A 23,899-nucleotide genomic window follows, 5' to 3' on the forward strand; every position below is an offset into this window, starting at 1 on the left:
AATTCATTTAGTGCTGTGTATCTACATGAACATGTGGGGCCATGCATGTGGCAAAGTATGCAATTTATCAAAGTAATAGGTAAATATGACAATTTAAGAAAAGTGACAAATGAGAGAACAGGTATAACAAGAAAAATGCAAACAGTGTTGCTACCAATCAATGGTGAAAAGAAGTGACATACCAAACAATTTGTAATTTAAAAAATATGAAAATTGATTTATGGTGTTCAGCCCCTCATCTTGAATATAAGGCAGTAGTATTTTTCTTAAAAGTGCTTTTCAATTTCCTTTCAATATGGTAAAAAGACAGCTCAGTTTTCCGTAGGTCAATGGCAGGAGTTTTTACATCTGATTTGAGGAAAAAAAAAACACTGGCAGCAGAGTGAAGAAATGGCAAATACACCCAAGACACCATAAATGAAGAATATTAAAACAGTTAATACAACAACCTAATACAGAAAAATGCTATTTGGACCTAACAATCAGACTCTCCCTAAAAGAAAGAAAGAAAAAAAAAGAAATGTAATGTAATCAGGGGTCCTATTTAGTAGGGGCATGGTCCTGTCCAGTATGAAAAATGTTACAATACAAACAATACCCATTATTCAGAACACTGACTTCAGAAATATAATACCTCAACATATTTTTGTTTTGTCTTTCTTCATTTCTTGCATTGGAACATGAAGAAAAGAATTGAATTTCGTATAGATATCCGTCCGTCAGATTGGACATTAAATGGAGGCCCCATGTAAAGGAGAGTCACCACCTTTGCATGTTAAGAACCCACTGCACTATTCATATAGGAGTAGGGGGAGACCCCGGTGTAGTAGTAGTCCACCTGCACCCCCCCCCCATCAGTTATATCGGGAGGAGAGACCTGCGGGTCAGTGTCATTGTTCACTTTTCGCCTCCCAGGCACAGGTGACACCAAGAAGAAGATAATCATCTTTACAAATTTGAACAGGCGAAATTCATTTCTTTTCAACTGGAGATGGACTTCTACTACAAGTAAATGGCTTGATGCATAATATATCTATACACAATTTGTACATTTCTGACCCTGACCTAATCCCTGGAGGACCATGAGAAGAATTCCAATATAATCTCTAGCACAATATACACAATAATACAAGGTCATAGAATGACATGTACAAGGTTAATAAAGGGATACCTCCTGCACCCCCAGATATCCTCTGTTGGCAATGCATTGTTTATGCAACCATTTCTTTGTAATACATCACAGGAATAGTAGAGCTCAGAACTAAACCGGTTCACTTCTGAAGTCCAGAATTCAATTGTCTTTGTACAGGCATCATCTGGTTTCACTAGGCAATGGGCTAGCTTGTTGACTACTGAACTCCGCAATCCCCCTAGTCTTTGTTCAACGACCATCTGGTACCAGTAGGCAACGAGTTATCCATTGTAGATGATACCCAAGGAATAATCACATCAAGCTGTCAACATGTATCCAGCAATAATCACAAAATGCTCATTTTTCCCAGAGCAAAATAAACCCTGAAAGCTACACACCAACACAAGCCTAATGATTTTCTACCAAACCACACTGCACTCCCACATAAGGGTAAAAAAATAATAATACTCGGTAATCTGGTTGCATTTCACATTGACCCTTGATAACACAGTGTACTAGCACATTAAGATATCAATGGTGCAATTTGTCTATATTCTCAAGGTTTCATCACTTTCCTGTTGATTTGCAGTAATCATACTAACTTAATCATAAATATTTTCCTGATAAATTGTTATTATATGAACTGTTTTGGTCCCTCCAATATTTCTTATGATAATAGTTTCTCTTTTAATGACATATACATAAAGAAGCTGTCCATAAGATGTGAGGAATAAATAAAGGAATGAATCAATAGAAATTTAATTAACAAAGCTAGGTTAACAGCGCAGTTTTCGGTTCCCATATCATTTCTTTCATTACAACTGGGATGGGTGTTCATCAATCTTAAAATACTATTAATTCAAATCAATTTCATTTCCTTAAAATTGATTGCAACTCCTTGAAATATTTGTCTTTCAAATGGAACTCTTGAAGCAGCTCACTGCAATCAACAGCAACAATGATTATAAAGGTATATTCTAAGAGCGATGAACAATTTCCCTTGACCACACACCCCCACCTTACACTTGGATCATGCCACACTAAGACTTTGCTACATTAACCGGATCAAACCATTATTCCTGCGTGGGGATACTTCCGCTTCTTGTGTAAGACATGAATCCATGTAGCTTTGTACTAATCCTTGTCTCGCTCTGTCAACAGGAAGAGGGAAAGAGATGGGAATGAAGATGGAAGAGTGAAAAGTAACATGGGAATTTGTTATTCTTTTCTCATGGTTTATTGTATTTATAGTACACAAATCAAATGAAATTAACATTCTTTTGAATTGTGAGGCACAAGGTCACCCACTTCTTTTTCTAATAGGGGAAAAAAATGAAATGAGACAGGAAAATTTGGCCCTAAAATACTTGATATCGTCAATTTTTAGAAGTAAACATGTACAGTGTATTTCAATAATTTCTTATCTTTTGCTAGTTGCTTAACATTGCCCAATAGCTTACCATCACAGATTTGATATTACAGTACACATATTTTTTTTTTTTGATGATGCACAGAAGGCCTTTTCTATGATACAACATATTTGTCTTAAAGACCAAGAGAGGACCAAAAGTGAAATTGACAAATCATCTACTGATCGCAAGTTTATGAACTACGTAATTATTAACTAACTATCTAATAAAGAAATGCAAGCTCTATGCATTTTCACCGCTTACCAGTTGAGCATTTTGCTTAAGAATTGCTCCAATTATTGGGCTTTGAAAAGAAAAAGAAAACTTTCTTGTGTTTCTCACAGGCCTCAAAACCTGTGACATCATGTTGTGTTAGAAGCGTTGTTATTTCATAGGTTTGTACACAGAAAACTTGGTGGGTTTCCCGTTTTTCAGATTACGCATTTTATATTCTTCACCTATATCACATAGATGTATAATAAGTATCTTTTCCTACAAGGGTGAATTGATGAAATCTACAGCTTTTGACTACTTTTTGCTATTTCATTTCTGGCTTATTTGGCACAGGGTTCCAATTGTATTTGCACTCAGATTATGTGTACAACTTTTCTTGACATAGCAATTTCGGCCCAATAAAACCAAACAAACAAATCACAAAAATCTAGTGAAGAGTTTTAAGTTTCCATCCATTTGAGCACTGAATAATTTTCAGTGCCATATTCTTCTGCAAATTGAAAAAAAAGTAATTGAATTCATAATCTGAAAAGCAGAAAACTCACCCAGTTTTGTGTACAAACCAAGGTAATCACAACTCTTCTAACCCAACACGACGTTACAGGTCTAGAGGCTGGTGAAAGCACAATAAAGCCATCTAGACATGTCAAAACCCATGAATTTGAGGGGTTTTTTTTTCTTTTAATAAGCAAAATACTCAGTTATCAAGTGGTGTATATGCATAAAGCTTACATTGCTGTACTATGTAGCTGATATATTTCCCATTTCTCAACTTTTCTTTTTCTTTTAGCTCCAGTCTGGGTCTTTAAATAAAGAGTTTTTATACCATTTAGAGAGCTCAGGAACTGGCTGCTGATTTACACCATCAATTGAAGTCTTGATCCCTGGACCTAACGAGGGAGGTTATGTGGTGCAGATGGTTGGGGATAAGGGTGAATGGCGGCGGAGGTGGGTGAGAGGTGCATAGGAGGGGGTGTGGTCCGTGAATGAGGGTAACAGAAAGCAGATTAGGGGTGCAAGGAACGGGTGTGGTCAGAAACAGATGTGTGGTATCAAACAGAAAATTATTTTGCAAACAGATGGAATGAATGACGTCATGATGGAAGATGTAGTATTAATGACAGTAATGTGACATAGGTGAGGAATCATCAACACAAATAAAGATGGATTAGTAGTGCACGTTTTGCGTTGGAAATGATATAGAACATACAAAAACATAGCATGAGAAATGAGAATAAGTACATGTACAAAGTATGAATGATGTAAACAATAATTAAGGTTTCGTAAATAAATGATTTCCAAATCAAAAGATTCATAAATATGTAAAAACATAAACAAATACATAAAAGCACAAATAAACAATGAAATGAATATGAAAAAAAAACAAACAATGATGGTTGTTGGGTGTACAGAGGGATGGTTGTGAAGGGAAAGGAGGAAAAGTTTGAAAAGAGCAAAGGTAATTAGCTTTCACAGGATGCGCAGAATCATTTAGTTTCTTCAACCGATAGAAACAATCAAGAAGAGAAGACAAGTTGGAGATTAAAAAAGAAACAGGAGAAAATCATTCACATTATGTTATTTACGAGTCTACTTACATAAATAAGACAACACTTGGTTTTCTGAATCACAAGTAGTTACCACTCCATGTATATCTAACATAGCTATATTCTTTTCAGTATCCTAACAAAACTATCAGTAATCAAAAGATAAACACCTCACTACTAAAGTAAGTCATCAACGGTGTTTTCTATATGACTTGATGAAGCTGCTTTTTAGAAAAGTTGAGATGCTTTTATATGCCAATTTTTCAGTCCATAACTTGGAGCAAAATGCTTTTTCAACAACACATGGGAAAAATCAAGTTATTAGGAGAAAGGTATGCAAGTGACATAAGACTAGAAAAGAGTGAAATGCAAGTGTTGCAGAGCTACCAACCTTTTAAAAGAAAAAGTAGTAATCCAGAAGCTCAAAAGTCATAATTCTGAGATAATTTCATAAATGCTGCACGGTATTTTGAATTTCTTAGAAGAGATAATATAAGCATATAGAACAGATGCAGAATGCGCATAAATGCCAAGTTTTGCCAACTTGCCAACTCTACAGGATGGTTGTCAGGAATATTGATCCAGAGTGCTGCATAACTTTTGTGAAGCACTAGCTTGTCCATTCAGGCAAGTAAATGTTGCCACTGCGCAATGTTTTACTGTGTATTAAATGTGTACATACAGTACCTACTCTACCACAAAAGCATAATAATTAAGGTCTAACACATAATCGCGTAATTTAACATGAAAATCATAAAGATTATGACTTTTTTCTTGATAGTTGGTAGCTCTGGTATTGCCTTCTATAACCCAGAGTGCAGCATTAGATGTGCAACCTATGACTCCCAATAGACTATCAGTGTGCCTTAAACATCAAGATAAGGTTGAGAATTGAAAGTACCCCCCCCCCCTCAAACCTCTTACATCACACCATTGGGGGATACATGTACCTTATTCACATAGTGCAACTTTTCAGCATGAAAGGGTCCGTTTTCTTGAATGGTTGGGTAATGTGATTACATAGCCCAACATGTAGTTTATTTGCCTGGAGATACTTGCGAAGCATCAGATCAACAGACGTGACTATTCGTAGATTTTAATAAGAGGCACATTTTCTTCAACAATAAAGAGCTATTGGGCGCACAGACAAGGAGAGCAACAATTTGAGTGGAAATTGAATTTATTGGCTTTCTCAGAAACGTTGGGCTGGGGTGCATTGGGGGGTAGATTAAGCGATGGCGGGGATGGGAGAAATAATTACCTGCATCCTTGGTTGCGAGATGTTTGGCCAGACGAGCGTTCCTCTTTTCAAGTTCTTGTTTCCATGTTGGAGTGCCTGTTTTATGACCTACTGGCACGCTGATGGTTGGAACATCTGTATTATATCAACCAAATGAAAAGTCAATAACAGTGGAAGAGAAATACCTTAATGTTCACAAATTGACATAATGATATATTAGGAAATGAATGAATCAATCAACCCCTCTATGAAATGGATTTTGTTTGTTCATAGATTATACAAAAGTTATTATTACAGATATTAATTGCAACATTTACTCTAAAAAAGTAATGATGTACAATCATAGTATATGGAGCCTCCCAGAGAAAAGAAAACCAGGATTCACACTTTTCACAGGTCTTTTTCATTCAAACTAATATCAATTAAATATTTCAGTCACATTACAAAAATTGGGTTTTTCCTATATATTTTGATACCCACTTTGAGACACAAATGCATTCATGAGCAATAAGAGTTTGGAATTTTTATGTCAAACTCAGGTTGTGCAGGAAACAAGATTGGATAATGATAGGACGATTATGCTTATTCGACGTTAGGTCATTAGCATTTCTTTTGTATTCTTTGTTAGATTTCTACCACTGACCTATAAAGGAGAGTGTATTAAGACTCACACTTGAGTTTCTGCGCAAATGGTTTCTGATATGCCAAAATATTTATTGTTTGTAATTCTGCTATGCACAAACCACTTTGCTTTGTTTTTATCTAAAATTAAAGAAGAGATTTCACTCTTACCAGACATGCCTAATTTATAATGAATACATATTTAATAATTGTGAAATTTATCTCTGAAAACGGGTTTCCTTTTTTGTGGGATGCACTGTATCATTATTAAAGAATAGAACCACTGACCACAAGCCAAGGTATGCTCAGAGACACATAACAATGGTAGAGGAGTGGTAGTATGATCGCCTCATGATTTAGACGTCGTGGATTCCATCCTAGACTGAGGAATCCCAAATACCTTTTACAAATGGGACATTTTCCTTCTTCCAAAACTGCAGGGCCCACTGGAAGATTAGTTAATAACTGAGGTACAGATCCTGCATACATTCATGGAAGAATTTATTATCAATATTAATAATCTTTCAATATATTTTGTTAATCAACTTACCTGCTGCTATTGTGTGTCTCTTGAGAACCTTCTCTGATTTCTGTGACTCTACAGTCCCCTTTTCTTCGCTGTCTAGAGAGGGCATCCTAGGATACAGTTTCCTCTTTTCTACCAGGTCTTTCTTCCATTGTGGAGTGTTGTTGTTAGTGGTCTCTATTGTTTCTTTGGGTGACCTCAAGGGCTGCAAAGGGTCAAAGATTAAATGTCACAATAAGAACAATGCACTTTTCTATACTCGTACATGAATGAGACATATTGTTGTATAATGAATTTTGAAAATTCTACATAAGCCTTTATCATGAAATTCATTCACACTACATACCCCAAAGAACAAAAATCAAGAATAAACATTTTAAAATGTGTAAACAAATATTCATATCTATGTTTAAAATAAGAAATTATTTACTTAGTTAATTACTGTAAAGAAGAATTTTCCACAAGATGATTTTTTTTTAGGCCAAGCAGAGTACAAACCAGTTGTGATACTTAATTTTCCTGAAGATCTTAGACACATCTCACTGAATTCGTTGGCAAAAATAACCTGAATAGTGCTGATCCTATCTTTGCATACTTATTGTGCTGTATAAAATGTGCACTGTTGAATATTCCACTAGGAAGTTCCATCAGTTTTTTTTAATTGTCTTTTCATATCTATCTTTGAATATTATGTTCTTGAATTCAGAGCAATGCAACAATTTAAATTTGATATTACATATATCTAACAAATCAGAAAGGACCAAATTCAATCAAACAAATACAATAATGATATGAAAGATTGAGCAACAGAATAAAACTCACATGGACATAAAAAAAATCAGATCTTTACCACAACAATGAAATGCAAACTATATACTGAGCATCACAGGAAACATCAAAAATATTATATGGCAGTACTGTGCATTGGTACATACGACTGACTTCAAATCAAATAAAAGCAAAAATTTCTGCAATGATTTGCAATAGCTTCAAAGCAATGTTTAGCTTTTGATTTTCAACCCAATGTAATTTCATTGTACAAAGTAACAGAACATTTGGAAAGCAAACTATCACTTGATTTTGAGCAAAATAAAAACTATCAAGAACAACATGAAACTACTTAACACAACTTTAATCTTGCATAAGCTAATGAAAATGTTGATGGCATACAGTCTGTATCATACAATGAATGCAGTTGTTGATACATTACTAGCTAGCATTGCTTCATTTGCTCTACAATCTAATAGTTTTATTCATTTCAAATTTAATATCCAGGATTAGAAAAATTTTAGAGAGGGTTTTAGAATGCTAGCCAGTTCTGGATATATTTTCCAAAAGTGCAAGCTTATTCAACATTTTGAAACTGAAAGTGACAAAAATAACAGCTTTTGTTGTAAACCAACTTCACTACCATTTTTTTTGCGCAAGACAACAGTGCATATGAAAGCAAAATGCAAATTGAAGAGATGATAAAACTTTACCAGAAGATGGAGACAAAATGATAAGAAACCAAATGCCCAGTGCAGAACAAAGAAAATGAATAGTAAATGGAGGAAAAGAAAAGAGTAATTTACTATAACAAACATAAAGGTGCACTATTTCAACAAACATGTGATTATGCAATTTATATCATGAAAAACAACAGAACTTCATCTTGAGGGAGTGTGATGATATTGATGTGTGATCCACAGAATATTGAAGAAATACCAGGAAAATAACCAACAAGAGTATAAAAAGACATATCCCATACACAACACATGATGTGCAGAAGTTTGACAAACTTGTGGATGACCAAGAAAAAGGGCAAGGGGAAATGTAGACATTAGCCTGAAAATCCACACTTGAAATGGTGATATCCAAGATTTGGCACACAATAGAATGTCAAATGAGTCAAAGAAAAGAGAAAAAGTATGTCCACTAATACCGTAGAATCGACATATAAAGCTGGTAGCAAAGTACATGACTGATAGAAAAGGCATTGATATTATAGAAACCTACTTTGAGCTGTATGCAAACATGCAAAGAGGATTTACACACGAATGGACAACAAATGGACCGAGGAGGCAAAACAGGCACACCAGGTTTTTTTAAAGGAAAAGTGGAAAGTTTCTCAGGCAAAAGACCAAGGTTTATTACAAATTAAGAGAATTGAAAATGACATGCATTACATGTTGTGATCAGAATAGAGTGTGGAGGTGATGAAGTCACTATCTTTTACAGCACAGTGGCCAAACAAGTAATCCTTGCACAAGACATGTAGTAGTGCATTAGCACTGATTGTTAGTAACCCATCTGAGACACTGTGCGCCAGCCATGGCGTAATTTCCTTCAGCAAGAAATTTATCCACATTGTGCTGCACTCGTCCCAGGTGAGGTGAATGGGTACCCGGTAGGATTTTTCCTTGAACGCTTTAGCGCCTATTAATATGGCGGCTCAGCTACAGCCGGGGTAATAATATGATACCAATTATCAAAGCGCAGTAGAGTATATGCACATAGTAGCTGCGCTATATAAATGAACCTATTATTATTATTATTATTTGGTTGTTTTTTTTAACGGTCCAGGCCGAGTTACAACGGGTATAAATGACTGTGACATCACATTTCTACACTCTATTCTTCATTGTCCTCATCGTAAAAACTAACAATTAGAAGGGAGAATGCATGAAAAATGCAAGCAAAATGCAAAAAAAAAAACAATCTCACATGCAAACAGCGGTAAATTGAAGAGGGGCATGAGGGGGTGCCACTTTTAGGGGTAAAAAAAGGCAAATCAGCAAATTATTTCAAAATACATGTTTGTAACTGTAGAGCACAGACTGCATTAAATAAAACCAAAATATTTGCTGGATCTTTTATTACATGTAATACAGTGCAATATCCCTGCAAATTGCGGGTGAGTGAAGCAAGTGAGTAATCAGAAATAAGGAAAAAAATTGAATAATTCTGTCATAGATCTGCCATCTAAAATAGGATGATATCGAAAATCCAATGCAATTACTTTAAAAAATACAAGATTAATGAAAATTTATTCAGGGTTCTCTAGCACCCGCCCCCCAACACTCCCATCAACAGTGAACAGTAAACATGAACAACCAAAGACAATATGCATCGTCGGTTGAAAGAAGGGCAAATCCAGCGATTGCTCCACCATCCCCATGTTGAAGGAGGGGGGAGGAGGATGTTTGCCCATGCCCCAAGCACCAACTTCCCCTAATAGACCACTGCATGCAAATGAGGCAAACATATACAGATGGCTGTGATACCATTATGCTTATGACTGTTGGGAAAGGAAAGACGCCACTAGAAAACATGATGGAGGTAGAGAGAGAGAAATATTATGGACAGAAAGAATGTGCTATATAAGTTTGCAGACAGGATTATTGCAACTGAAGATCAACTTGGAAGATAGGATAGGGCACAGCAAATAGGCTGAAGACACATGAAGAAATGTAATCAATGATGTAATGGCAGAGAGTAACATACATAACTATTTAGACACACAATGAGAGAGAGAGCGAGAGGCAGTGGAGGAGATGTGAGGGAACATGAGTGGAAGACAGAGAAAGAGGGAGGAACAGATAGAGAGTGAGGGAAAGAGGGGAGACGACAAGGATTGGACATAATCATAAAATCAAGAAGGCAAAGATTTCGACAGACAGACTAGCACAGTAGCACAAGCAACCAATACAGTGCAAAGACATGCAAGTCTGGAGGCAAAAAAGGGATGAAGTGACACTCACTCCTTTGACAATTACTCCAGTATTTATTTCCCCAAGACAAGAAGTGGGGTTTTCGATTCAAAAATATTATTGAGGATAATGATCAGAAGCTAGTGTAAGGTCTGAAGGTAAGTTTTACATTTGGTAAATTTTGCAGATGTGTTGATATTCCTAGGGAGCAATTGTCATCAGAGCACATGTCATAGAATCAATCCATAAAGGTAGACCGATCACAAGGAAACAGAGAGTTCCACAACAGCAAAGGTGGTATGGAAAAATAATGACAGAGGGGTCAAGGTGCAAAGGGAGATAGAAGAACCACAGAACACCGTGCCAAGGTATAGTCAGAGACTCACAACAATGCTGCCTCCGGACATCTTTCGCTTCTGCATCCTCTCCCGTGCTTCCCGCTTCCACTTGGGCATGCTTGAGTCATCACTGTTCTTATCCTCAGTCTTGGTCTCGATAGTCACCTTCTTTTGTTCTATTTTCTTGGTACTTTCCACCTTGCTATCGGAATTCGTCACAATGGTGACCTTCTTCTCTGGCGTTTTCTCCTCTTTTAGCTCTTCTTTCTTAGAGTCTGTTTTCAGAGCAGATTTCACTGGGCTTGTACCTTCCTTTTCAATTTTTGGTTTATCTGTTTTTGGTTTTGGAATGATGACAGCAGGTTTCTTGACATTTTTCTCATCTTTCTTCCTTTCTACATTTACCCCTCCCTTCCTATTTTCCTCCTCATCCTGCTTTTCTTTAACAGTATCTTTACTGTTGCCATTCATTGTAACTATGGTTTCGTTATGCTCTTTGGGTTTTAATGGTTTGCTTTCTTCTGTCTCAGAATTTTCATCCTTGGTTAAAATAATAATTTTCTTTTCTTCAGTTTTTGCTACTTTCACCTCTTCCTCTTTTTCCTCCTCCTTCTCCTCTTCTTTTTCTTTCTCCCTCTCTTCTTCTTCTGGTTTCATCTCGACATCTTTTCCGTGGCAGTCATCCTTCTCCTCGCTATCCTCCAGCCTTTGCTTCGGAGTTTCTTCTGTTGTCACCTCCTGTGTCACTTCCATCTTTTCCTCATCTGGTGAAGAATCCATACTCTGAAACACACAAACAACAATACTAAATCTAAATAGCAATGCAATGATCATCAGATACACCCATTATAAGCCCTGATAATACCTCTGTATTGTTCTTCACGAAACCCAAGGTGAGGTGAAATGGGATTTTCCAAGAATTCATTCTTTGATATGAAGAGCAAGTAACATCTATCTACACTCCTAAACCAATGTAATGCTAAATTACTGCAAACGCTTGGCCACTTCTGAAAAACTATTGCAGTGTTATGCAATGTTAAATCTAGTATAATTGTCAATTTGTCATAGCTGCTACAACTACCATTATTTAAAAACTCACTATGTGGAAGTTTGAACATTCATCAACTCAGAACAATATCTTAAAAATGATTTCAAGTGTCAAAGTGCAGACCAACATGCACCTCAGACAAAACATTCTTTTGAAAACAAAGTCGCCTTATATTTGTTTTTTCACCCACTCAGCAACCTTTTTTTTACCCTTCATTGGAAACAATAAATCATAACTATTCACATGATTACTAACTAAAGGACCATGGTGTTGTTTTTAATTTGAAGCAAAGGCAACAAAGAGAAGTGGAAATCTGAGTGACACTAAACATGCAAAATTAGCCAAAAGATGATAACTACTAGTTTGGGTCTGTAAATTACACAGGAAATTAATGCAAACCTGAGAAAGTTTGATTTTCTTGGAGTCCATCTCGTCCCTCCCTTCATCTTCTCTCTTAAGCACTGAGCTCTTGTCTGAACTAGGCTTCTGTGTTGGCTTGGCAGAGACCTTATCTGTGCTAACCTCATTGGATGGTTTTGGAAAGCCCTTATCCACGATCTCATCTTGTTTTACAGCGAGGCCTGGTTTTCTGGCAATGGGGGGCTTTGCTGGAGTTTTAGCTGGTGGAGTTTTGGTAGGTGACTTTGGCAGGTTTTGAGACTTGACTGTTGACTTGTTCACATCTACAAAGTGAGATAGAAAGATTAAGGATTAAAGGGAAACCTCTGTTACAAGAAAAGTATTTTAAAAATAATTTTGAGCTTTAAAAATCATTTCTTACATAGATCAATATACTTTAGTCTCCTTGAAAAAAAATGAGGAAATTGCTTGGACAAATTGGTTGCATGACAAAAAAAATGTCAAAATAAAATAAAGAGTCATTTTAGTAAAAATGAGTAAGTGTTGTACCTGTCAAGTATGTTTTCATGGATATACCCTAAAAATAAAGAGGCAAAAACTATCATTAAGAAAAAAAAACGCAATAGAAGAATGTGAATTTAGTAAAAAAATAAAAAAATAAAAAAAATAAAAAAATATATAACGCTTGGTTTCTAGGAGCAATTGTTGCACAAGCAAATATCACCTCGCCACGCTTGTGAATGTATGTAGGTAAAATAGACCTCACAATGAACGGAAGTAAACAGGGTCAACATTTCTGAACTACAACTTTAAGAAACCTACCTAATATCACTGAGATTCCCATAACAGGATATAACCATTAATGAACCAAACAATTGACAGTAATTAATAATGAAGAGAACGAAAGGGCTCTTTATATCCATAATGCGATACTTCCTCAGACACTAAATGTGATTAGGAATCCTAGGATTTGAGAGGGCTGCATTCATACATGATTAAGATAGACTATGTAGACTGGGAACACTCATAAACAGCCTGTATTAAACCTGGTTGAGTTCTCAATTAGCAATGTCCATAATTTTCACATGGCAAACACTCAGTTTCCATAGAAATTGGATAAAAAGGGTTTTCATTCTGTTATCTTATCTCCCTTTCATTCACTATTGCAATATAACTATTGTTTGGTGGATTATTCACATCTGAGTCCAAACATAGCAAGTATCTAATGATTAACAGTTTGAGTTACATTATGTAAATTTGCTCTATATTTTCTACATAAATTTGCTTTATTATTTCCTAAAAAATATATTAAGTGTACATAACATTACTTAATTTTCTTCACGATGGGAAATATACAGTGAGCTTAATTTTGCAATTTTATTATACTTTCATTCACTTTATACGAAAAATTCAAGAAAATAATATCAATATGGACTGTTCGTCTTTCATAACATAATTATAAGGCAATGAAATAGGAAATTAAAGAAAGAAAAATGATAGGGAAGCAATTTCATTTATTTTAAAATGTACTTTTTACAGTACCAATATACAGTACATTAGAAAAATTTACTCCTTTCCAAATGTTCTCTCTCAATGTTTTCTCTTAACAATTTGAATGCATCCACAAAATTGCATGTTTTTTGTAATTCCCTCAGCGAGCTCATTCACACTTACAGATTTGTGCCAAAAATAATACTGTATAATTGAATACAGAGGGCTGCACAATATCAATTCATCTGAACATGCCACGAAACCCTACCATAGGATCATGTTTCAAATCGTAATAGTTTGAGGCTTATTGAAGGCTCCTGTCTTCACTATACAAGGAAGTACATTTAAAGTATCACTGTCAATAAGAATGGTTAGTTTAGATAAAAAAGGTGTGAATTAATTGATATCCAAATCACTTTGTATTAATTTCACCCATGAGCATGAATCAATTGCAATATAATATTCATTTTCTACAAGTAAAGAAGCTGTTTGCAATTTATACATGACTTTAAAAAAACATATTTTGTACCAAACGAATAAAACAATATGTGCAACACAATTTGTTTGCATTTCCTAAGACCCTAATAAAGTTTAGACAACTACTGTTCACATCAAGAATTTTAATCTCAGAAAATTACATAGCAGCTATGGCTGGAGGGAATTAAGCTTTGGCAGTGATTTTCACAGACAAATTTTATAAGCTACTGAAAATACTTGCATCTGATTATACAGTCGGTGAACATCACACGGCAAATTATTATTATTCACAACCAAAACCATGTTCTACATTCATTCATTTGTTTGTAAAGTCATATGTAACTTTACATTCATTTGCAAAGTCCTGTGTAACTTTATGAACAGCTTTGTGAAACATGCCCCATGGGACATTCAAGACTCACTGCTTGGTGGTGAGGGTGCTGGCGGTTTCTTCTTCTTCATTAATTCTTGCTTCCACGGAGGTACATTTGGTGTTGAGGTTTCTGCTTCTTGCTTGGGTGTACTAGATGAAGACCTACGATTCAACATCATGAAAACCAAATTATTATATCTGACGATTTTTTCATTTTATTACATTTGATAATATAAATGAATATGCCTAAAATACAATTAATTGATCGAGCTATCAAATTTCATCTACTTTCCATTTGGTCTCATGATCCCACACAGTCTAAGCCTAGTTCACTGATGATCAGTTGTCTACTAACCATTGGTTAAATTTCCACTTAGCCCATTTACTGTCTTGTCTAATATCCACTTAATCTAACGGTAAACTGTTGATTGGTCTATTGCCAGCTCGTCCACTCATCACATGGTCTACCTTCATTTAGTCTAATACCATTCTGTCCATCAACATTTCATCTAACAGCTACTTGGTCTAATTACCAGTTTGTCTATACCATTTCACCTCATAACCAGTTGGTCTAATACCCATTTTCTTTTAATTCATTTTGACCAAATTAACACTTAGTCAATTTAGACCAAATAGTATATGGACTAAATGGTTATTGGATCAACTGGTTATTAGACGAAATGACAATTAGACCATGTGGATAGTGAACAAACTAATGGTAGACTAAATGATGGTAGATGAGATGGTAATAGGACAATTTAGCATTAGACCAAGTGGAAATAAACTGATCTTACGCTTATTTTATATGGTTGGATTAACTGTTTATGAACCAAATTTTCATTTGAGAAAGAGAGAAAAAAGTCAATTAGACGAAGTAGAAATTAGACCATCAGGGCATTAGACAGCAAGACCACGTGATGGTTGGACCAAACAACAAAAGGGCCAATTCTGATAGATGCCAAATTGGCTTTCGCCATGACGTTATCAGATGATCTAAGAATTAGAACATCAATAGTAGACTCAGTGGATATAAGCTCAAAGTGATATTTAACAGGATCACATATAATTAACCATCTATGCATGACCTATATAATCACAGAGATCATTCACATTCATTCAGAGAATCCTTGGGATTACACATCCACAACCTGACATTATTCTAGACTAGAACCTCCATTATTCAATCTTCTTCTTAACTTTTCTCACTGAACAATAAATAATAATATGCAACATTTATATAGTGCTTTATACAAATGTTTCTAAGGGCTGCATACTATTACCCGGCTTTAGCACGGCTCAAGCTTTAAAAAAATTCCTTCCTACCAGGTACCCCTTTACTACACCTGGGTGAAGAGTGGCAAATGCAGATAAATACCTTGCCAAAGGACGCGACTGCTGCGGTGGGATTTGAACCCAGGACCTTGTAGTTGTAGTTCAAAGTCTGGAGATTTATCCCCTGAGCCACAATACCTCTATATGTTGGACAACAAATAAATTTATCATTTTCACACTCTAACCAATGAATTCAATGAATAGACTAGTTATACGATAAAGAACTAGACTTACGGAATGGGAGGCAGTTTCTTTGTTTTGCTGTTTGCCATCCAGGATGGTGTTTTGGGTGTGGTCTCCGAAGATGTCGTCTTAGGATGGAGAATATCTGAGTTGGGTTTCTCTTCCTCTTTCGACGTTTCCTTCACTTCTGGCTTTGGTTTGGACTTAAGTTCCTTTAACCACGCAGGCTACAAATACACAGAACCAAACATTTATATCATATGATTATCTGAACAAGCACTACATGATGGCCCAAATCTCACATTCTACGACATTATATGACATTTTATCACACTTTCATAATATCAAGCAGGAAGAAACAAATATCTAATGTTGTTGCATAAGGGTTATAGTAAACATTTCTACCGGAAGTTTTATACATTTTGGTGTCCATTGCAATTGCGTTATCTTCTTTATTACTGGAAATGTATAAACTTAATTGAATTGAAAACAACCAGTTTATCCTGAACCATTTGCATCTGTAACAAACTACTAGCAACTGCAGTTTTGTTATCGGGGGTTAAACCTAGTGCTGGGATCAAGTATTTACCTGCACCATTATATTGTCCATTGAAATTTTGTTGTTTGAAAGTCTTCCAATAAATAACTGAACCCATTACCAGCTGTCACAACACCCCTTTCCAGTTAAGCATAGAATCTGTTTGACAACTATTACTTTGAGGCTCTAATTCTGTCATATTGTAAGATGTCATAAAGAGCACACTTTCAATATTATACATTCTTCAAAACCTTAAGTGAATGCTTCTTAATACCTGAGCAGGTTCTTTTGTGGGCATGGCCTGTGATACTGGGCGTGGCTTAGCCAGTGGTTTAGGTTTACTATGGAGGGGTTTAGTGGCTGCAGGGGGAGGAGCCTTTGATGCAGCAGGGGGAGGTGTTTTCTTCAGAGATGATAGAGGCGTTGTCCTCGTTGTTTCCGATTTGGAGGCAGTCACTTTGGATTCTTCTATAGACTTCTGGAAGGTCTTGTTTGGTGTACTGGTTGGTGTTTTCTAGAATTCACCACAAGATAAATAGACAAAAAGAAAATTTGACTGGATATTAATCAATATGTGAACTGTATCAAGAACACATGCAATCTATACTTTTGTAATCAACCACAATTTGACCAATTTGGTCAGATATCCATTCATCTCAAATAAGACCATCAATATCCGTAAGCCGGATGGAGCATGTTGTGCACTACCGTATACATGAACTTGAAGCAAAAGAAAAGTACAAGTACATAATTAACAGTATATGGGCCATACCAATACGTAAAGTAATCTACGAAGGCCAGATATGAATTCCCATATGCTACATGTACCTCTTTCCCCTGACCAATCAAAATTTGCTTACTTTAAGCTTGGAACCCCCGAGAACTGATCCAAGACCTGGAAGCACCATGGGACCTAGTCCTATCCCTCCTGGAGGTTTCTTCACACCGGGTCTACTGGGCCGGTTGAGGAGCAGGTGCCTTGACCGGGGTCTTTACCTCTACCTTCTCTTCCTCCTCTTCATCTATACTTAATCTATGCGGTCTAGGTTCTGTCAAACGCAAGTAGAAAATGAAAGAGATGAGTCAATTTGCAATGCCAAAGACATCACACTTCAGCAAAGGTATTTATTTTATTTCTTTTGCTGCATTTGCAATTAATATACATAACTTGACATAGAATGTTACATGTGTGATACAAAAGGTATACATTTTGATGACAGATGATAGTGAAACAGATATTAAATCAATTTTCAAAAATAATACATGTACGTCCGACCCCCTTTATGTGGGACCTTCATGAAATTTTCTGTCTCTGATTTCTTGTTCTTTTGACAGTCTATAATGTACTCAAAGGACCATGACTTGGTCAGTTTATGAAGTGAAGTAAAGCTTGAGAAAAATGGAGGTCAGTATAAAAAGGTTGATCATTTTATGGAATTGCCCAAATATTACCAAAGAGTAAAAACACATTAATAAAATAAACAAGAGGAGCGCCTCTGAGAGTTTATATTCTCGCTCTGCTTTGCAGGCGAGACAAAAATGAATTTCATTTGGGATGAAATTCCGAAAATATTTCTACAGGATGCAACATAATGACATCCGTCTCTAGTTGCTGTAAATAGATTTTACAGATTCAACCCTTATTTAAGGTACATTCTGTACACTCAGTCTCTAAAAATGAAAAAAAATTCTTTCATAATGTTTGTCTTGATTAAAATCAAAAGATAACAAATCACTGTAAAGAGGAGGCAGAGCTGAGGGGGAATTGAGGAAGACCACCAGACTTCAAATGGTGAAAACTTAAGAAAAGAAAAGGGAAAAGAAGAAACAAGGATATAAAAAAAGTGGTCTGGGAAGTGCAACTCTATAAAAGCCCTATAATTCAATCGAGGAAAAACAAATGATTAAACCTATGATTCCAGCTGTCTAGCCCCCCCATCAAAATATCCTAGCACTGCGCCTGACTTTGAACATTACGTCAAACCCCCGTTTGGAGAAAGACCGTAGTTCAGACTGCAAACTGCGGTATTAGACCCAAAATTGTGTTTGAGATCATGGGGCCGTTTCATAAAGCTGTTCGTAAGTTAAGAGCAACTTTAAAAACGACTGGTGATCATCGCCAATGGTGTGTACCATTTACCGCAAGACAGGATTACCAGTCGCTCTTAACTTACGAACAGCTTTATGAAACACCCGCCTGATGAACCCCGCTTGGCCAGGTAATCCCCGCTGTCTCCACAGGCCAGATTATGAGCGTTGGGCCAGGGACGAAATGATAAACAACAGCTGTGCTATTACGTAAGACTTCTCTGCCTGCAGTAGGACCTTCGGAATGAAATTATTGTATTCGATATTTAATCACGTTTTCAAAGGCATATTGTATTCAGAAATTCAATGTTAGTCCATTTTCAATTTCGAACAAAGAAAATCGACCTCGAAATAAGGAAAGTAAGTGAATAAAAAATGGAGGCATGCTTTGCCGGGGACCGCGCTCGGGCTATTACATGTATGTTATCTTCGGACCGAGGTCAAGAAACAGGTGTTTTGATACTTACTTGGGGCAGTAATTGATTGAGAAAAACCATGGAGTAGGTCCATGGAAAAACTGGGGTATAGTGTTCTCAAACAGAGGTTTTCGTCATGATAAAGACCCACCTGTTGAATCAACGAACATCCATTTAGATCCGTCTTCATCCCCTCCTGAAGAACGTTTTGTCTTAGGCCTTCTCTGGGCCAGGGGACCAACTCTACTCAGTCTAGCCCGAGACTTCTGGGCCTCGATGTCCAGTGTATCTTTGGGATCTACCCCCTGGAATAAAAGGAAAATATGGTGAAGTGGTTATATTGATCACAAAACATGATTAACTACACTTACATGAAGCTTTCTCATAGCAGGGCTGATCAACAAGGAGCATAATCATGATTGGGACTGAAATACAACACAAGAGAGTGTCCCTGTTGCATGACATGTACAGCATTTCGTCCATGGTAACTTGAAAATACCATAGTAGCGATGCTCATCAGCTAATGAACATAAAAGATTCCATGGAAGTTAGCCTTGGATGATAAAGTTACCATGATATGCAACAGGCCCCATCTGTAAAAACTTCCATGCCTACAAATTGAGCATTTATCCGTTGATTACAACCAGGAACGACAACACTGAAAACAATGTTACATTATGTAGGTTTATCATGACTTATCATTTCCTTGATATAATTATTGTTCACCACTTGAATTGATGAACATACAGTGTACATGATCGCACAAATTTAGGAGGATCAAGAAAGCATACATACATGTACATGTAGCGGGTATACAAATACCACCACAAAATTTAACTATTTCTTGAGATGTTAAAGCCTTGATTTACAAGTACATGTAGCATCTCTCTCGGATCCAGCTCCTCAAACAAACAAAAACTAATAGCCAACTATAGAGTACCGAAGTGATGAAATCACAAAAAAACTTTTTTGCATTCCAGCATTTTTTAGACCATTTTCTGGTAGAGCATGATGAAAAACACAAACCAAATTTGGTGAGAATCGGTCCATGGGGGCCTGAGATATGACCTCATTAGCCCCAATGAAGTCAATAGGTGGTTTCAGACCGCCTCGAAGTTCGCCAGTTCCAGGTATTCTCTGATCGGGAAATTTACCCCGATCAGAAAATACCAGGTATTTTGGTAATGTGAAAGCAAACTACGCGTAATATCCCCGAAAGAAAATACCCGCTAAATAGTAGGTACTTGGTGAAATTACGAGAACTTTCGTGGGGATTTTTCCAAGGTCGCAGGTATTTTGGCGATGTGAAAGCAAATTACGGGAACTTTTATCCCAGCGTGTCGTTGGGCGCGGCGGCGTGGGTGGCTGCTGGGCTAGTGATTTTGAATCTCCCGCCTTGCCTGCTTATCAGATCACACTGCGCATGCTCGTAACTTCGGGAACTTATCCCGAAGGATGTGTTTCGGGGCGGTGTGAATGCAGGAATAATTAACGGGTATTTTTTAGCCTTAAAAAGTTCTCGTAATTTAACGGGGATTCTTGTGATCGAGGCGGTTTGAAACCACCTAATGTATTATTGGCCTAGAACTTTTAGAATCAGGCCAATAATACATTTGACTTCAGTGGGGCTAATTATGTATTCATGAGGTCATATCTTGGGGCCCCAGGGACAGATTCCAACTATATTTGGGTTGTGGGGGTCCTTCATCATGCTCTACCAAATATGGTATAAAAAATGGTGAAATGAAAAAAGTTAAAATGGATGACATCACACTTCAGTACTCTATAATGATGTGTAAATTACTTGTAACTGTTTTCTGAGACTGATTATAATTGATACATGTATGACATTTTAATGTACTATGATATTGTCTCAAAATCTAGGGCTTACTAAATGGGTTTTTAAAAAATCATCAAATATAGGCTACTCCAAGAGAATAATAAAAGAAGAGCCATCAAATTAATGATTGGCCTTAGTGCCCTTTTGTAGCCTTGGATATTTTTTGTGCTTTTAAGAAAATTGTCCCCATTTGTGCATTCATAGAAATGCATTCTAAAGAATTTTTCCTGTGCCAAAAATAAATATAACTAATTCCTGCAAAAGGAACAGATAATAAAAAAGGAGCGTGGTGTGATCATGAATTTGAAAACAAGCACAAAAGATCAGCAACTGGTATCCCTGAATCGATAGTGCAGCTTGAAAAGAGACAGCCAACCCAATATTTTGTTTCTATCCCCCGACGCCCACATGATCACTTTGACAACACTATAATTGGAAATCCTATCTACTGTAAAGAGGTTTTTATCCTGCTGTTGGCACAGTAGGGCTGGTTGAAATACAGAACTAAAGAGTAAACAGCTGCATAACTTATATTACCTGATGCTACATGTCAAAGTAGAACACACACAGTTGGTTGTATACATGGTCATTGTTGATAATGTCACTTTGGTATATGTACTTTAGGCATACAGGTACATGTAGTTAGAAACATTACACCCCCCCCTCCTCTCCTTTAAATTCTACATGCAGATTATTATATAAAGCAATAGTTTTGACTTTGAGTTTTATAGACCCTTATGGAACAAAAACAACTAAGAGACACTAACATAATTGAACAAATCAGTCAATACTTCATATACTACATTATTAGACAACAAATCAAAAGAAAAATGTAATTTACAACTGCAGAATAGAATATTGTATACCACCCCCCCCACAAAAAAAAACCCACATGTGCATCATTTCAAATTGACATTGTACTGGTTTGGTCTGTAAAGGAGACGTAATACTTCACTTTAGTTTGGTTCAATTTGGTTTCATAGTATTTCCTGAATACCGTTTGTGAATGCCATGGAACCAGGGATATGAATCACACCATTCTAAATCTCTCTTTAATCTGTGACTAATCCCCCTTTTTCAAAAAAAAGTCTTCACTCTAAAAATAGGATTGATGTTACTATCCCACTAACAACCAGTTGCTATGTTGCATTAGTGTTTACAATGGCTACCCTAAAGTGTAGGTGACACTGCAGGGGTAATTGTTTATAGAATGTTTTAAAGGTCAAGTCCACCCCACAAAAATGGTGATTTTAATAGATAGACAAAAATCAAACTAGCAAAATGCTGAAAATTTCATCAAAATCGGATGTAAAATAAGAAAGTTATGACATTTCAAAGTTTTGCTTATTTTTCACAAAACAGTGATATGTACAACTCAAATGAGACAGTCCATGATGTCCATCACTCACTATTTCTTTTGTTTTTCATTGTTTGAATTAGACAATATTTCATTTCTTATAGATTTGACAATAAGGACCAACTTGACTGAATCATAATATTAAACAATGCTCATTCCACATGTTCAGGGAGGAATTAATTGTTGTTTCACTTGACAAGGAGGAGAAAAATAGGATATTCCCTATTCTATATAATAAAATACAAAAGAAATAGTAAGTGGATGACGTCATCAGTCTCCTCATTTGCATACCGGCAGGATGTGCATATAACTGTTTTGTGAAATTAAGCAAAATTTTAATAATTTCATAACTTTCTTACTTTACATCCGATTTTGATGAAATTTTCTGTGTTACGTTTTTTTAATTTTTCTCTTTTTATTCAAATCAACTTTTTGTTGGGGTGGACTTGTCCTTTAAAATGTGCCATATCCTACATGACATCGGATCATAATTCCCTGATCAGATAATAAAAAAAATGCAAATGTGCTCCAAATGAACAAGGGCAATGCACGTCTCATTCCCTACATAATTTCTTGAAATTAATTGCCTTATTTCATATGAAAAGTTTTAAACTTCTCAAATTATCATAGCTTGAGCACATTGTGAAGTGATGAAGTTAGAAAAGAGAAAAATTTGAATCAGATGGACAAACAAGTGGAATGCCTCTGGCCGTCTCACCTGCATCACGCGGTTCAATATAGCAGCAGTGCTGACTTTGAATACTACTCTAACTCGCACAAGATGTTCAGTGATATATGGTTACTCTTATGTCCACTTTTTATGAACGAGACCAATAAACTTACAGAGATATGATGGTTATTCAACAAAAAACCCCAACATGGCCAAAGTTCATTGACCATACATGACCTTTGACCTTGATCATGTGACCTGAAACTCGCACAGGATGTTCAGTGATACTTGATTACTCTTATGTACAAGTTTCATGAATCAAATCCATAAACTTTCATAGTTTTGATGGTAATTCAACAGAAAAACCCAATTCGGCCAAAGTTCATTGACCTTTGACCTTGGTCATGTGACCTGAAACGCGCACAGGATGTTCAGTGATATTTGATTACTCATATGTCCAAGTTTAATGAACTAGACTAATAAACTTTCAAAGTTATGATGGTAATTCAACAGATACCCCCGATTCGGCCAAAGTTCATTGACCCTAAATGACCTTTGACCTAAATCATGAGACCTGAAACTTGCACAAAATATTCAGTGATGCTTGATTACTATTATGTCCAAGTTTCATGAATCAATCCATAAACTTTCAAAGTTATGATGGGAATTCAAAAATATCCCCAATTCGGCCAAAGTTCATTGACCCTAAATGACCTTTGACCTTGGTCATGTGACGTGAAACTCATGCAGGATATTCAGTGATACTTGATTAACCTTATGTCCAAGTTTCATGAACTAGGTTCATATATTTTCCAAGTTATGATGACATTTCAAAAACTTAACCTCAGGTTAAGATTTCGATGTTGATTCCTCCAACATGGTCTAAGTTCATTGACCCTAAATGACCTTTGACCTTGGTCATGTGACATGAAACTTTAATAGGATGTTCAGTAATACTTGATTAACCTTATGGCCAAGTTTCATGAA

The 23,899-nt window shown here is 36.2% G+C and overlaps 1 pseudogene; it reads right to left on the reverse strand.

Moving 5' to 3' along the window:
* Nucleotides 1–906: 906 nt before the first annotated feature.
* The window catches only part of LOC121408663, a 43,343-nt pseudogene continuing 20,350 nt past the window's right edge, over nt 907–23,899 (reverse strand).

This window comes from Lytechinus variegatus, chromosome 2 (assembly GCF_018143015.1).
Source record: "Lytechinus variegatus isolate NC3 chromosome 2, Lvar_3.0, whole genome shotgun sequence".
NCBI lineage: Eukaryota > Metazoa > Echinodermata > Echinoidea > Temnopleuroida > Toxopneustidae > Lytechinus > Lytechinus variegatus.